Here is a 13,551-nt window from a genome sequence, read left to right as displayed (position 1 = left end):
TTACCTTTGGCTCCCCGCTAACCATCTCATCTCCTCACCATCTAAGGATTTTCTCACTTACAAGGAGCTACAGTCACTTCCTCCTTCCAGGGTTCTATCCCTCCTTGTCTCTCCTTGAAAATCCCTCCATCTCTTTTCAGCCCTGCTCTCCATTAAACCCTGCCTCCCTCCTCCCATCTTCTCACTCCCAAGATCCCATCCACAAATGCCTGGAGGTATTAGAGACGATTTTACCCTGCCCTACCACTATTTCTGAGGGACCCCTGCCCTCTTCAGACCTGGTCTGGTTCTCAGATGGTAGCTCCTTTATACATGAAGGGGTTAAAGTGGTGGGGTGTGCTGTCGTTTCCCTCCCATCCATCATAGAGGCAAAACGTCTCCCACCCTATACCACCAACCAACAAGCTGAACTCATAGCTGCCACAAGGGCATGCGAGCTAACGGAGGGAAAAACCCTCTCCCTATATACAGATTCCAAATATGTCTCCCATATCCTGATCCCCCACGCAGCCATTTGGAAAGAAAGGGGGCTATTGACCAGCAGAGGGAAGGCAGTCATTAATTCCACACTTATTTCTGGCCTACTATGAGCCTCCGGGCTGCCTTCCCAACTGGGAATAATCCATTGCAAGGCCCACCAAACTGACTCCTCCCTTACTACTATCAGGAATTCCAAGGCCGATCAAACGGCTCCATCAGCCGCCCTACAGAACTTTACCTCCTCTCTGCTACTCTTCGTTACCACTGGGGATCGGCCCAAAGATCCCCAACAACTCTTCCAGTTTCTTCACTCTCTATTCCATTCTAGTCCACAGAGTCTCACTACTTTCCTTCACTCCTTCTTTACCCTTTCCCCATGCAATAAGACCCTCCTACAACAGATCACTTCCGCTTGTCCTATCTGCCAGAGAACCAATACCAATACTCCATTAAAACCTAAACCTTTCCCTTCTCATCAGGCCCGCGGTCATACCCCAGCTGCAGACTGGCAGATTGATTTCACCAACGTGCTCCGAGTAAAAAACAAGCCTTTCCCACTTCTAACAAGCAGGCCTCCACGGTAGTTGACCCACATAATCCCCCGATTTGGGATGCCCACTTCTATCCAATCAGACAATGGCCCAGAATTCACCTCGCAGGTAACTCAGGGACTGGCTCCCACGCGCTATCACTCCCTTGGCATTTCCATTGCCCTTACTGCCCCAGGCTTCCGGAAAGGTTGAAAGGACCAATCCCTTAAAGAGACCCTCACCAAGCTCACCATGGAATTAAGCCTGGACTGGGTAAAGGTGCTCCCTTTGGCTTTATTGCACATTAGAGCCTTGCCAAAGAAGCCTTCTAATCTCTCACCTTTAGAAGTCATGTATGGCCGTCCCCTCGTTCCTCCCGGACTGCCTACAGAACCCCTACCCATCTCTGAAACCTGTGCCCTGCCCCTCCTCTTCCATCTACGCTCTGAACTCTGGTGCTATCAAGCCTGGTTCCTTCCTGACCCTAGTCTCTCTCAAAACCCTACCTCCTTAACACCTGGTCAACTTGTTTACTATTGCCTACAGGGGGAAAAGCCCCCTCTAAAACCAAAATGGGAGGGTCCTGCTCAGGTCATGTGCACTCCCTTGGTGGCCAAACTCAAGCTGTCTAATAACCAACTTACCCCATGGTTTCACATTTCTAGGCTTAAGCCCGGCACCCCTACACCTTCATCAGTAGAGCCAACGATTGTCACCTGTCATTACCCTCCCCAAGAGATCCCCTCAAGCTCCACCTCTCCCGTGTCTCCGTTCTTAGCCCAATGTTCCATAAATGGGTTCTCCTAATGCTCCCCCTCATTTTTAGCCCCTCTTGGGTCCTCTCTTTGCCCTGTATTCAAGGCAAGTGACCCTAAGGGCCCCCTCCAGCCAGACCCCCTTCTCCTCCTTACAGACCCCCCCATTTGCTTGTATCTGGCCGGTAGAGGGACCGTTGTATTGTCCTTCTGACAAACCACTTAGGTGTCCGGAGCATGGTGACCCCTGAATAAGTGTGAGCTACCTTTATCATAAGAGAGCACTTTACCAGTTGCCTTCTGGGCCTAAGGAGGAACATGTGGGTTTTGTTTACCCTCCCAGTTTCGTAAGAATTTCAAGTATCAGTATTTAAGGTTGAGGTGTTTCACATAAGACCTGGAGAGATCTGACTGCTCTCAAAGGGAAATATGGTAACAACGGGCTACCATCCTCCCTTGGCCGCCTTCGTTCAGAGCTTGGGAGAAGCTGCCTTCTTTATTACAAAGCCCGTGCTTTCTTGGTGTGACTAGGGAAAGCTGGGAACAGTGATAAGTGAGAGAAGCAAGCTGGTTTGAAAAGCTGGGATATTTCGAAAAAGGTAAAGAGAGAAGCAAGCTGGTTTCAGAGACACCCAGGTAGGAGAGAGTTTGAAGAGCAGCCTTAATAGAGAGGGGAGGGAGCTAGATTGGACTAGGAATGAAGAGTGGAATTGAGGGTGTTAGGTGCAGGTCAGGCTGGTCTGCAGGACATGCCAAACAAAGTTAGCTGCAGGATGACCTGGCTTCTCAAACACTCTGTCTGGTTCTTTATCACATGTTTGCTTCAAGCCCAAATGCCCAAGCCCCTGCTCAAGGCTGAACACTTAACCCCCCTTGTGCCAACAAGGCAGCTTGCAGACCCAGAGACCCCATTAGATTTGGGCTATAAAAACTCCCTGTGCCTGTTCCTTCCCTTTATCATAAAGTTCATTCAGACTCAGGTGGGTAAAAAATTTCTAATCAAGCTTTTAACCAGCTTCTCCTCAGGAATTACCAACTTCTGGCTACTGATGATACCTCCAGTGGAGACCTATGCCGAATGGACTGACATCATCATGGATCTGTGGTGGCGAGGAACCTTCATTGATCTGGTTCCTGAAGTTATACCGGTCCTCTCTGCCCTCCTGTGGGGGCTCCCTATTTCCCTCCTCTCTGATTCTCCCACAGACACCCCATCTCAGCAGGAAGCAGCCAGAATGAGTTGACGCCCACTCTCATTTAATAACAAAGAGGGGGAAATGTTGGGAGTCAACCCAGCTCTAAAGACTAATTTCCCCATCCCTTGAGAAGAGCCGTCCAATGGTGAGCCCTGCTGGCTCACATGATCCTTACCCACCAATCAGACTAGCCCTGCTGGCTCACATGATCCTTACCCACCAATCAGACTAGCCCTGCTGGCTCACATGATCCTTACCCACCAATCAGACTAGCCCTGCTGGCTCACATGATCCTTACCCACCAATCAGACTAGCCCTGCTGGCTCACATGATCCTTACCCACCAATCAGACTAGCCCTGCTGGCTCACATGATCCTTACCCACCAATCAGACTAGCCCTGCTGGCTCACATGATCCTTACCCACCAATCAGACTAGCCCTGCTGGCTCACATGATCCTTACCCACCAATCAGACTAGCCCTGCTGGCTCACATGATCCTTACCCACCAATCAGACTAGCCCTGCTGGCTCACATGATCCTTACCCACCAATCAGACTAGCCCTGCTGGCTCACATGATCCTTACCCACCAATCAGACTAGCCCTGCTGGCTCACATGATCCTTACCCACCAATCAGACTAGCCCTGCTGACTCACACGATCCTTACCCACCAATCAGAAAGCACCCCATGCCAACTGTCAAACCATTCTGTCATAACTGTCAAACCACTCCCGGCTCTATAGATATGCAGAGCTGTTCCTCAATAAACGGGCATTTTCTCCGACGACGAGCCTTGTTCGTGCTTTCAGTTTGATTTTGCAGTGCTGGGGATGGAGCCCAGGTCCTCCGACATGTTAGGTCGGCTCTCTGCTACTGAGCCCCGGCCCTGGCCCCTCAGTTTGTAATATCAACTCAGTTCAAAACATATTGACCACGACCACATGTTGGAAAAGGTGATAGAAATTGTAGTGGCATTGGCTGGGGATATGGCTCAGGCGGTAGCACGCTCGCCTGGTATGCGCAGGGCGCTGGGTTCAATTCTCAGTACCACATTAAAAAAAATAAAATAAAGATGCTGTGTCCATTAAAACTGAAAAATAAATATTAAAAAATTCTCTCTCTCTCTCTGTCTTTAAAAAAAAAAAAGAAAGAAATTGTAGTGGCACAACTAACATGGCCCTGCCTGGGGACACTTATGGTCACTAAGCAAAGACTGGCAACAGAACAGCTAATCACAGCACTGAGTGGCTTCTGCCATGATAGAGGTGGGCACAGGATGCGTGGGAAGCCAGAGGATGGCTGTAAGCCAACTCGTGCAGGGTGGGATGGGGGGGTACTCAGGGGACCTAGGAGGCTTCCTGGAGGGGACTCCTAGAAGTGTCCAGAATATGATAAGGAATCCTTTTGGCCAAGAGGGCTCTGTAATGAAAGTTCAGTCAAATAAATGCTAATATTGGGCATTAAGGAGTCTGGCTCAGTTCATGTACTGTACCATTCTGGCCTCATAGTCCCTACTAAATATACTTCAAAGAGCCAGGTGCAGTGGCACATGCCTGTAATCCTAGCCTCTGAGGAGGCTGAGGCAGGAGGATCGTAAGTTCAAAGGCAGCCTCAGCAACTTAGTGAGGACCTAAACAACTTAGCAAGATGCTGTCTCAAAGAAAGAAAGAAAGAGGGCTGGGGCTGGGGCTCAGGGGTAGAGTGCTTGCCTAGCATGTGCAAGGTTCTGGGTTCAATCCTCAGCACCACATAAAAATAAAGAAATGAAATAAAGGTATTATGTCCAACTACAACTAAAAAAAAATTTTAAAAAAGGAAGAAAGAGAGAAAGAAAGAAAGGTCTGGGGATGTGGCTCAGTGATCAAGCATCCCTGGGTTCAATCCCTGGTACAAAAAAAAAAAAAAGTCTACTAGGAGGAATAGATAAAGAGATGGAATTCCCTTTCTCAAGCCTTCTATTTATTCGTTTCAGTCAAGCAGTTTATTAATCTTGGGAGATTCTCTGAGTGATTCTAGCACTTTCATCGTAACTTTGATTGGAACGAAAGGTTCACTGAGGTTGTTCTCCAGAGCACTCGGACTTATTCTCTCTTGCTCAACACTGAACGGGCTGCCTCTGAGGCCAGAGGCTCAAGAGGGCAGCTCAGTTGTTCGCTGGTTTGCACTTTCATGGCTCAGCTGTAACTAAGGATTTTGACCACCAGCTCGGCTTTCAGCTTCTGCTCAAGGACCTGGTCATAAAGGCTGTTGTCGGCTTAAAGAAACCTTGTCCCTCCTCTGCTCCTGCAGCCACGTTTCCCTGACATTATTATGTTCACCCTGCTCAACATACCTTGGAGGGCTTTGCAAGCAGCTAAAATGTAAGCAACTGACTCAGTTGTAAGATGTGTGGCTCTGTGTCAGGGAGGAGACGTGAGCCTCGGGGTTCTCAGTCCAGGAAGAGAAGATAAGAGAAATTCCTACATTTGGGACCTGAGGATGAGAGGACCCCACCGTCATTTTACTGGCCCAAACCACACCAGATACATTTAGATTGAGGAGATTTGCTTGAAGGATACAGAAACTGGATACATCCAAGTTCAGGGAGAATGACCAATGGTGTCTTGGAGTGCAATCTTAAGGAAAGTGACAAACTGTAGCTAGGAGGGCAGGGACTGAGCAAACCAGCAGTCCCTCAGAGGTTCAACGTGATGGCTTCTGCAATTGCAGAATGAATCTAACTCTTGCCTCAACACCTCCATCTTGCGACTCTCCTCTTCCTGCCCCTCCTCCCTTTCTCCACCTCGTTCTTTACTACTTTCCTGTTACTCCACCACAGCCCCCACCCCTCTCTCCCCAGCCCACTCCTATTCTTTATGGGTGTCATTTTACTGTGGCACTTGGCTGGTGAAGATGTGATTTCATTTGCCTTTATCATGTAGATCACATCCTTGTCTACTTCACCAAGAAGGGACGAGCCAGACCCCCGAATCACGACTCTCAGGTCGATTGAGGCCAAATTCAAAGGCTCAGGGAAATTCTGAGAAAAGTTAAGATCACCCTGAACTAGAAGAACTTCTCAAATAAAAAACAAATGTTGCTTTTTTTTTTTTAAATAGAGAAAGCAAACAAAAATTGGGTAACTAGGAGGATAGGAGTCTCAGAACTAGAAGGACAGGACTAACTAGAAGGAAGGACTAGAGATGAGTGAGTGACTCTAGGTTGCACCCTCCCTTATTCTGCAAAGTACATCTTTACACAACCCGATGTGTTTCAGTAAGTGATCGTCATCTGTCTTTCCTTCATGTCACTGTCAAAGTTTTCAACCAGGAATTGTAGGTTCCAGGGCTTCCATTTCCCCACTGCAACCTGAGAAATGGTACCCTCAGGAGTCACTCATTACCGAAGCTTATGTTCACATTTAGCCTAGTTCATATTTGTTTTTCTTTTCTTCTCTTTAATAGCAAATAATGACCACCAGCTCCTCAAAGTCGTCTCTTCCCTTCGCTAGTGTTATTTTCACACCTACACCTGCACACGCACACTTCAGTCCACATGGTGGACGAAATGACAGAGAAATACCCACCCTCCCATTTCAAATACAGGTCAGTTCTGAACCATTACCAGCTTCACTACATATCTAACCATGGAAGCTTCCAGATGAAATGGGAACTTGAAGCCAGAGCAGAAGCTAAAACACAGAGGGCTCGTGGGGAATCAGGATTGGAGGTCAAGCGTGGCCACTGGGAGCTGAGGTTCTAACTCTTGCCTGGAGAGGAGAATCTAAGTCATGCACCCAATATGCAAGGAGAGTTGGGATGGATCCACCTGAATAAGAATCAAGATTCACAATTTCATCCATGAAAGAGCACACAAAAACTCCACCATAGGACAGTGTCAAAAGAAATTTACTTTCTACCTAGTCCTGTGGAGAGAAAAGTAATCATTCACAAAACTTAGAAAACAGACCGCTCCCATAGAGGATGCAATACAGGCAGCCCAAACCAAGAAAGTAACATCGAAAATTGCTCCTGAACCAGGCACAGTGGAGCACACTTGTAATCCCAGTGACATTGTGACAATTGGATATTTCCAGCCCTGCCCCCAAAACGTACCCTGTAGGCAGAACATACAGTGTTAGTTTTTTAGACCTCCAGCATTGAACCCTCCACCACCCACTTCCTGATTATACCTTTTTCACCATTTGGGGAGATTTTTCATTCTGCATAGTCTGAGTAAGGAGAATTCCTGCCTGCCCCTGCCCTGATCTCCCACTGCAGAAACCGCTGGGAGACTCCTGCACAATTTACACTTGAGCCAGAAGATGTTTTCTTCTAGAACATTCATCCTTGATTTCTTCTAGAACTTTCTTCCCAGAGCAAGGAAAGAGGCACAGTTGGTGGTTAGTCATCCTGTGCAGTAGGACCGGCTGAAACCTGTGCTGGGTACCCTTAGTATCCTCGGTATCTGGGTGTCTACGCCTAGTCCTCCAGCCTCCGTGATTCCGTGAGGCCTCCCTATGTTATTTGAATAAAGTATATTTATACTTAAGCTAGTTTGAGAATGAACACCCAGGCTAACACACTACTGTTGGTAAATAACAAATGAGATCATTACTGGGGACAAGGAAGTGGTACAACACCAATGAAGGACCGTTCCAGTGGAGAGCCGGCGAGGCCACGGCAGGGAGCCTTTGAGGCAGTTTGGGGCGGCCAGACCAGAGCAGCCTGGGGCCTCTGTCCTGACCCAAAGTCTATAATTAACAGACTGAAGATGGGATTTGATTTTTGATAGCTTTTGTATTGCTACTCCTCCCCAATAAGAAAGAAAAGAACTATGCTAATAAAAAGATAACTTCTACTTCATTTATCTTTACTACTCTGAAAATGACAAAAGATTGCTGAGAAAAAGTAATGAAGACCTGAACCGTGGAGTCATAGAGCAAGTCTCAGCACTGTCAAAGTCAGCTCTTTCCCCTAGTGATTCATGGGCTTAATGCAACCCCAGTCAAGTGGCGCAGGGTATGTGTGCTCCCATAAAAACATTTTTTTTGGCCTAGTGTAGCCAGAATGATCTTGAAGAACATTGGAAAATTTATACTAGCAAATATCCAGATTAATTATAAATTTACAATAATAGAGAGGGTGTAGGATTATCACAAGAATATCCAAATGGAAAATAGGAGAGAGATCAGTGGAGTAGAAGAAGGTTGAGGAAGAGGGAGGAGGGACGAGAAAAAGGGAGGAGAGATGGAATGAATCTGACCCAACGTTTCCTGCGTACACACGTGAGTATACCACAGTAAGTCCATCTTCATGTATATCCACAAAGTACTAAAAAAAAATAAAATAAAATGAATAAATAGCAGAAAAAGCAGTCAGAGGGAAGAGAAGGAGGGAGGAGGAGAAGCCAAGGGAAGCACTGGGGACCGACGTGGAGTAGATTATACTCCATGCTTGTCGAATTCTGCCAAGACGAACTGTAACATTATGTATAACTATAGCAAAGCTGATCAAAATGCAAAACAAGAGAGAATATTCAAATAAAACCATACAGCAGAATTGAGAGCCAAGGAACGAACCTACACATATATGCTGACTTGATTCAGGACAAAGTCGCCTGGGCAACACAGTGACGAAGAGAAGAGTCCTTTGAATAAATAGTCCTGGATCAATGGTGAGTCTACACAGAGAAAGGAACCCTGACACCTACTTATCACTTCACACAGATCCATCCTCAGTGGACTAGAGATCTTAATGAAAAAAGTAAAACAAAAAAAGCTTCCAGAAAAAATAAGAGGAGAATATTTTCATGACCAGAGAGTAGTCAAAGATTTCTAAGTAGGGCACAAAAGCCACCAGCCATTAAGAATAAGTTTGCCTCAGCACCACATAAAATTAAATAAATAAGATAAAGGTTAAAAAAAAAAAGAATTAGTTTGGGGGCTGGGGTTGTGGCTCAGGGGTAGAGTGCTCACTTAGCACGTATGAGGCACTGGGTTCAATCTTCAGCACCACATAAAAATAACTAAAATAAAGATATTGTGTCCATCTACGACTAAAAAAATTTTAAAAAAATAAGTTTGGTACAGAAAAGGGAGGAAATGTGGAATGAATTTTTAAAAATCATGCCATGTGCCAGGTGTGGTGGTGCACACCTGTAATCCCAGTAGCTGGGGAGGCTGAGACAGGAGGACCACAAGTTCAAAGCCAGCCTCAGCCACTTAGGGAGGCTATAGGCAACTTATCAAGACTCTGTCTTAAAATAAAAAGTTAAAGGGGGGATGGGTGTTGCTGGGGATGTGGCTCAGCGGAAAAGCACCCCTGAGTTCAATTCCTGATACCAAAAAAAAAAAAAAGTCAAGTTATGTGCTTATATAAATATACCACAGGGAATAAGTAAATAATAAATAGATGAGCAAAGGAAAATCAGTAAAGGAAGGAGAACTGAACGTGGGGAGGGAAGAGGGAAGGGAAAGGCAGGAGCATGACTGAAGTCCAATTCCATGCATGTATGATTTTGTCAGATGAACCCAAATGCTATGTACAATTATAAAGCTTTAAAAAAAGAATAATTTGATCAAATAGACCACATGAAAATTAAAACTGTCTTTTCACCAGAAGATATCATCCAGAAAGGGAAGAGGAACACCATCAACTGAAAGATGCTCACCGTCCATACACCTGGCAAAGTCTTCATGTGGAGAATATGATGAGCTGCTACAAACAACAAAGGCATAAACAATCCAAATTTTTCAATGAGCCAAATATTTAAAGAGGTACTTTACTGAAGATCTCCACATTGCTAATAGCATGTAAAAGTCACTTAACATCAGCAAGCTCCAGGAGATGCAAATTAAAATCACAACGAGATACTATTCCACACCCACCAGAATGACTAAAAGAGTAACAAGTCACAGTGTTGACAAGGATATCGAGTGACTAACTTGCCCATTCCCCCGGGCTGGTGGGAGTGTAGGGTAATTAGTACAACCATTTGGAAAACTGTTTGGCAACATCTACTATAACTAAACCATGTCTACCCTGGAACCTCACAATCCTACCGCGCTGGGTATACGGCCAACAGACCTGAGCCTGTGCCACAAAAAGCATGTAGAAGATTGTCCACAACAACTTACTGCAAAATTACCCCAAACTGGAAACAAGTGAAACATTTATCAGTAATGGGATGAGAAAAAATGAGATCTTTATACAATAGGGAAACACGGCAATCAGCAATAACTACTGTTGCTTACAATATCTCACAGACACGTGAAATAAGAAAAAGAAGCCCAAAAAGAAAGGGTATGTGTTAGATGATGTCACTCACATGAATTTCAACAACAGATAAAACTAATCCATGTCAATAGACGTCATTTTAGGGTGAGAGTTGGTGAGAGAAGGAGTGATAGGGAGCTTCTGGGATGCTGGACATGTTTGTGTCTTTATCTGGGAGGTCAGATGTGTTCATATCTATATGTATGTGTGTGCAAGATGTGGACCAAAACTCACTGAGTTATACCCTTGAAATTGGTGCTTCTTACATAGAAATTATATATGTATATATAATTGCATATATATATATATATATATGTATATGTATATGAAACCCCAATAAGAATTTAAAAAATAAATTTGAGATAGGAATCTGTCTCGCCACAGTGGGTCCACAGGAGGAAGTGTAATTCTACCTGAGCTCTAGGTAAACAGGAAGGAAAAATGGAAAATTTTCTGGGGAAAATGAGATGAGTTCAGTAAGTACAAATTTTTTAGCTTCATTCATGCAGCTTGGCTCTGGCAGACGGCCACACGAGCACAGCTCCAGAGTTTGCAGAGAACTCGGATAAGCTAGCACTGGTGGGTGCAAGTAGTGACATTTCTACAGTGACGTTCCAGCTAAGTGACTCTAAACTTGCATCCGAAAATAATCCCTGCAGGGAGACACCTGCCGGGAAAGAGGTGAAATGGTCAGATCCTAATGGGGCGGGTGGGGCACACTGTGGGCCCCAGGGAAGTGTTCCAGCTTCCTCTTACCTTTCTAAAACCCAAGTTCCACTTCGTCCACTGCCAGAGCCAAGATGGCGACTGGAGTCCTTCTGAGGGAGCCCAGTGGGAGACCCCTACATCTTGTGGTGACAAATCATGTGAACTGTAGAAACAAGCACATCAGTGTTTATAGCAGCACAATTCACAATAGCTAAACTGTGGAGCCAACCTAGATGCCCTTCAGTGGATGAGTGGATTTAAAAACGTGGCATATATACACAAAGGAATATTACTCAGCAATAAAAGAGAATAAAAATCATGGCATTTGCAGGTAAATGAGTGGAGTTAGAGAAGATAACGCTAAGTGAAGTTAGCCAATCCCAAAAAACCCAATGCTGAATGTTTTCTTTGATATAAGGAGGCTGACTCATAGTGGGGTAGGGAGGGGGAGCATGGGAGGAATAGATGAACTCTAGATAGGGCAGAGGGGTGGGAGGGGAAGAGAGTGGGCAGGAGGGTAAAAATGATGGTGGAATGTGATGGACATTATTATCCAAGGTACATGTATGAAGACACGAATTGGTGTGAACATACTGTGTGTACAACCAGAGATATGAAAAATTGTGCTCCATATATGTAATAAGAATTGTAATGCATTCTGCTGTCATATATAAATAAAAAAAATTTAAAAAGAAATAAAGAGAATAAATATAGTAAGCAAATACATACAAAGGTGAATCAGTTGGAGAAACTGAGTGCTCTCTGCAATAAGCGTGTCAGCAAGGACGTCAGAATGTGCTCTTGGAGTATGCTCCAGTGTGAACAAAGGTGCCAGGAAAAGAAAGACAGCATCTAGTGTCAAGATGAGAATTCCCCAGGCCACCATTGACCAAAGTCCTCAAAATACACTGACTGGTTGATGGGGAATAATCATCACCACCGTCAATAGCTACCGGTATTGCTTAACATACATTTCTCATTTAACTGCAAACATCCTACACATAAGAAGTAGTGCTATTTATTATCCCTCTCTTACATATGAGGAAACCAAAAGAAGTAAAATAAATAACTTACTCCAGGTCCATAAAGCTAGGTAGCACCAGAACCACCTCCTAGTTATCAGCCTCCTAGTTATCAGTTTGTTGTCCAAACCTATTTGCAGGAGATGGTCCAGCCCACTGCAGATACAGATATTGGGGCTGAGGCAGGAAAGTAACAAGGGCTAAGGGTGAGGGCAAGTTCATGGGCTGTACTTTAGGTGCTGTGTTAGTCAGCTCTCTGTTACTATAAGAAAATACCTGAGATAATAAAGTTAAAACAAGGAAAGGTTTATTTTGGCTCACAGTTTAGAAAGTGTCATGGTCTACTGGCCCCACTGTTTCTGGGCCTGTGTTGATAGCACAGGGCAGAGGAAGCAGCTCACCTCATAGTGACTGGAAATAAAGAGAGAGAGACACAGGAAGGGGCTGGGGTTCTCAAAATCCCCTTAAAGAACATGCTGCCAATGACCAAAATCCTCCCACTTTTTAAAGACCACTTTTTAAAGGTTCCTCCCAGTAGTGCTGTGGGCTAGGCTGTCAGTGTCTTGGTACATGAACCTATGGGGACACTTACTCAGGGGGCACAGGCGTGTGCAGTCCTGGCTCTGCAGGGTCCTTCCACTGGTTGGTGGCCCACCTTGACCAGAACTGCTGCATTGCCGAGCCCTGGGCTTTGATGGGTATGAAGACAGACGGAAGCCTGGCGCTGGGAGGGTGACTTCAGGGACCCAGGGGTGCCCGGGCCCAGGGCACTCAGGGTGCTGTGGAAGGAAGACCTCAAGGTGGAAGGTGACCCTCCTAGGAGGGGAAACGGCCAACTGCTCTCCTTCAGGCCAACCGTTTCCTCCTGAAGCACTGAACAGGCCTCAGGAGTCGTCTTCACAGGTACGATAAAGGGAAGCCACTCTCGGGCAGGTTCTGCAGCACGTGTGGCTCTGTGAGACCGGCCAGGGGAGGGGACGGAGGGCACGCAGCTTCCCCCTAGGAAATGAACAGGTCCCCCATTGCTGGGAACCACAGAAGCCTGCTTTGTGGCCCTCAGGGTGACCTCCAAACCCACCCTGTGCCATTGCGGAACTCAGCTCAGGGGAGTCAAGGGAAGGAAACAAAAATGGACTCCTCGGGGTCACCAAGACAACTAGCGCTGTTCCCAAATATTTGCCAGTTGCCTTCTATCATTAACCCACTCCTCAGTTTATACCCAAATGACTTAAAATCAGCACACTACAGTGCCACAGCCACTTCAGTGTTTAGAAAGTGTCATTCACAGCTCCATTCACAATAGCTAAGCTCAGGAACCAACCTAGCTGCCCTTCAACAGATGAACGGAGAAAGAAAATGTGGTATGTACCCAATGGAATATTACTCAGCCATAAATAAGAATGAAATATGGCATTCGCTGGTAAATGGATGGAACTGGAGACTAACACGCTAAGTGAAATAAGCCAGACCCAAAGCCAAAGGCCGAATATTCTCTCTGATATGTGGATGCTAACCCACAACAAGGAGGGGAAGATGAGAAGTTCATTGTACTAGACAAAGGGAATGAAGGGAGGAGAGAGGGGATGGGAATAGATAAGACAGTG

The sequence above is a fragment of the Marmota marmota genome, unplaced genomic scaffold, assembly GCF_001458135.2.
Source record: "Marmota marmota marmota unplaced genomic scaffold, marMar, whole genome shotgun sequence".
Taxonomy (NCBI): Eukaryota; Metazoa; Chordata; class Mammalia; order Rodentia; family Sciuridae; genus Marmota; species Marmota marmota.
This window is presented reverse-complemented; position numbering follows the sequence as displayed.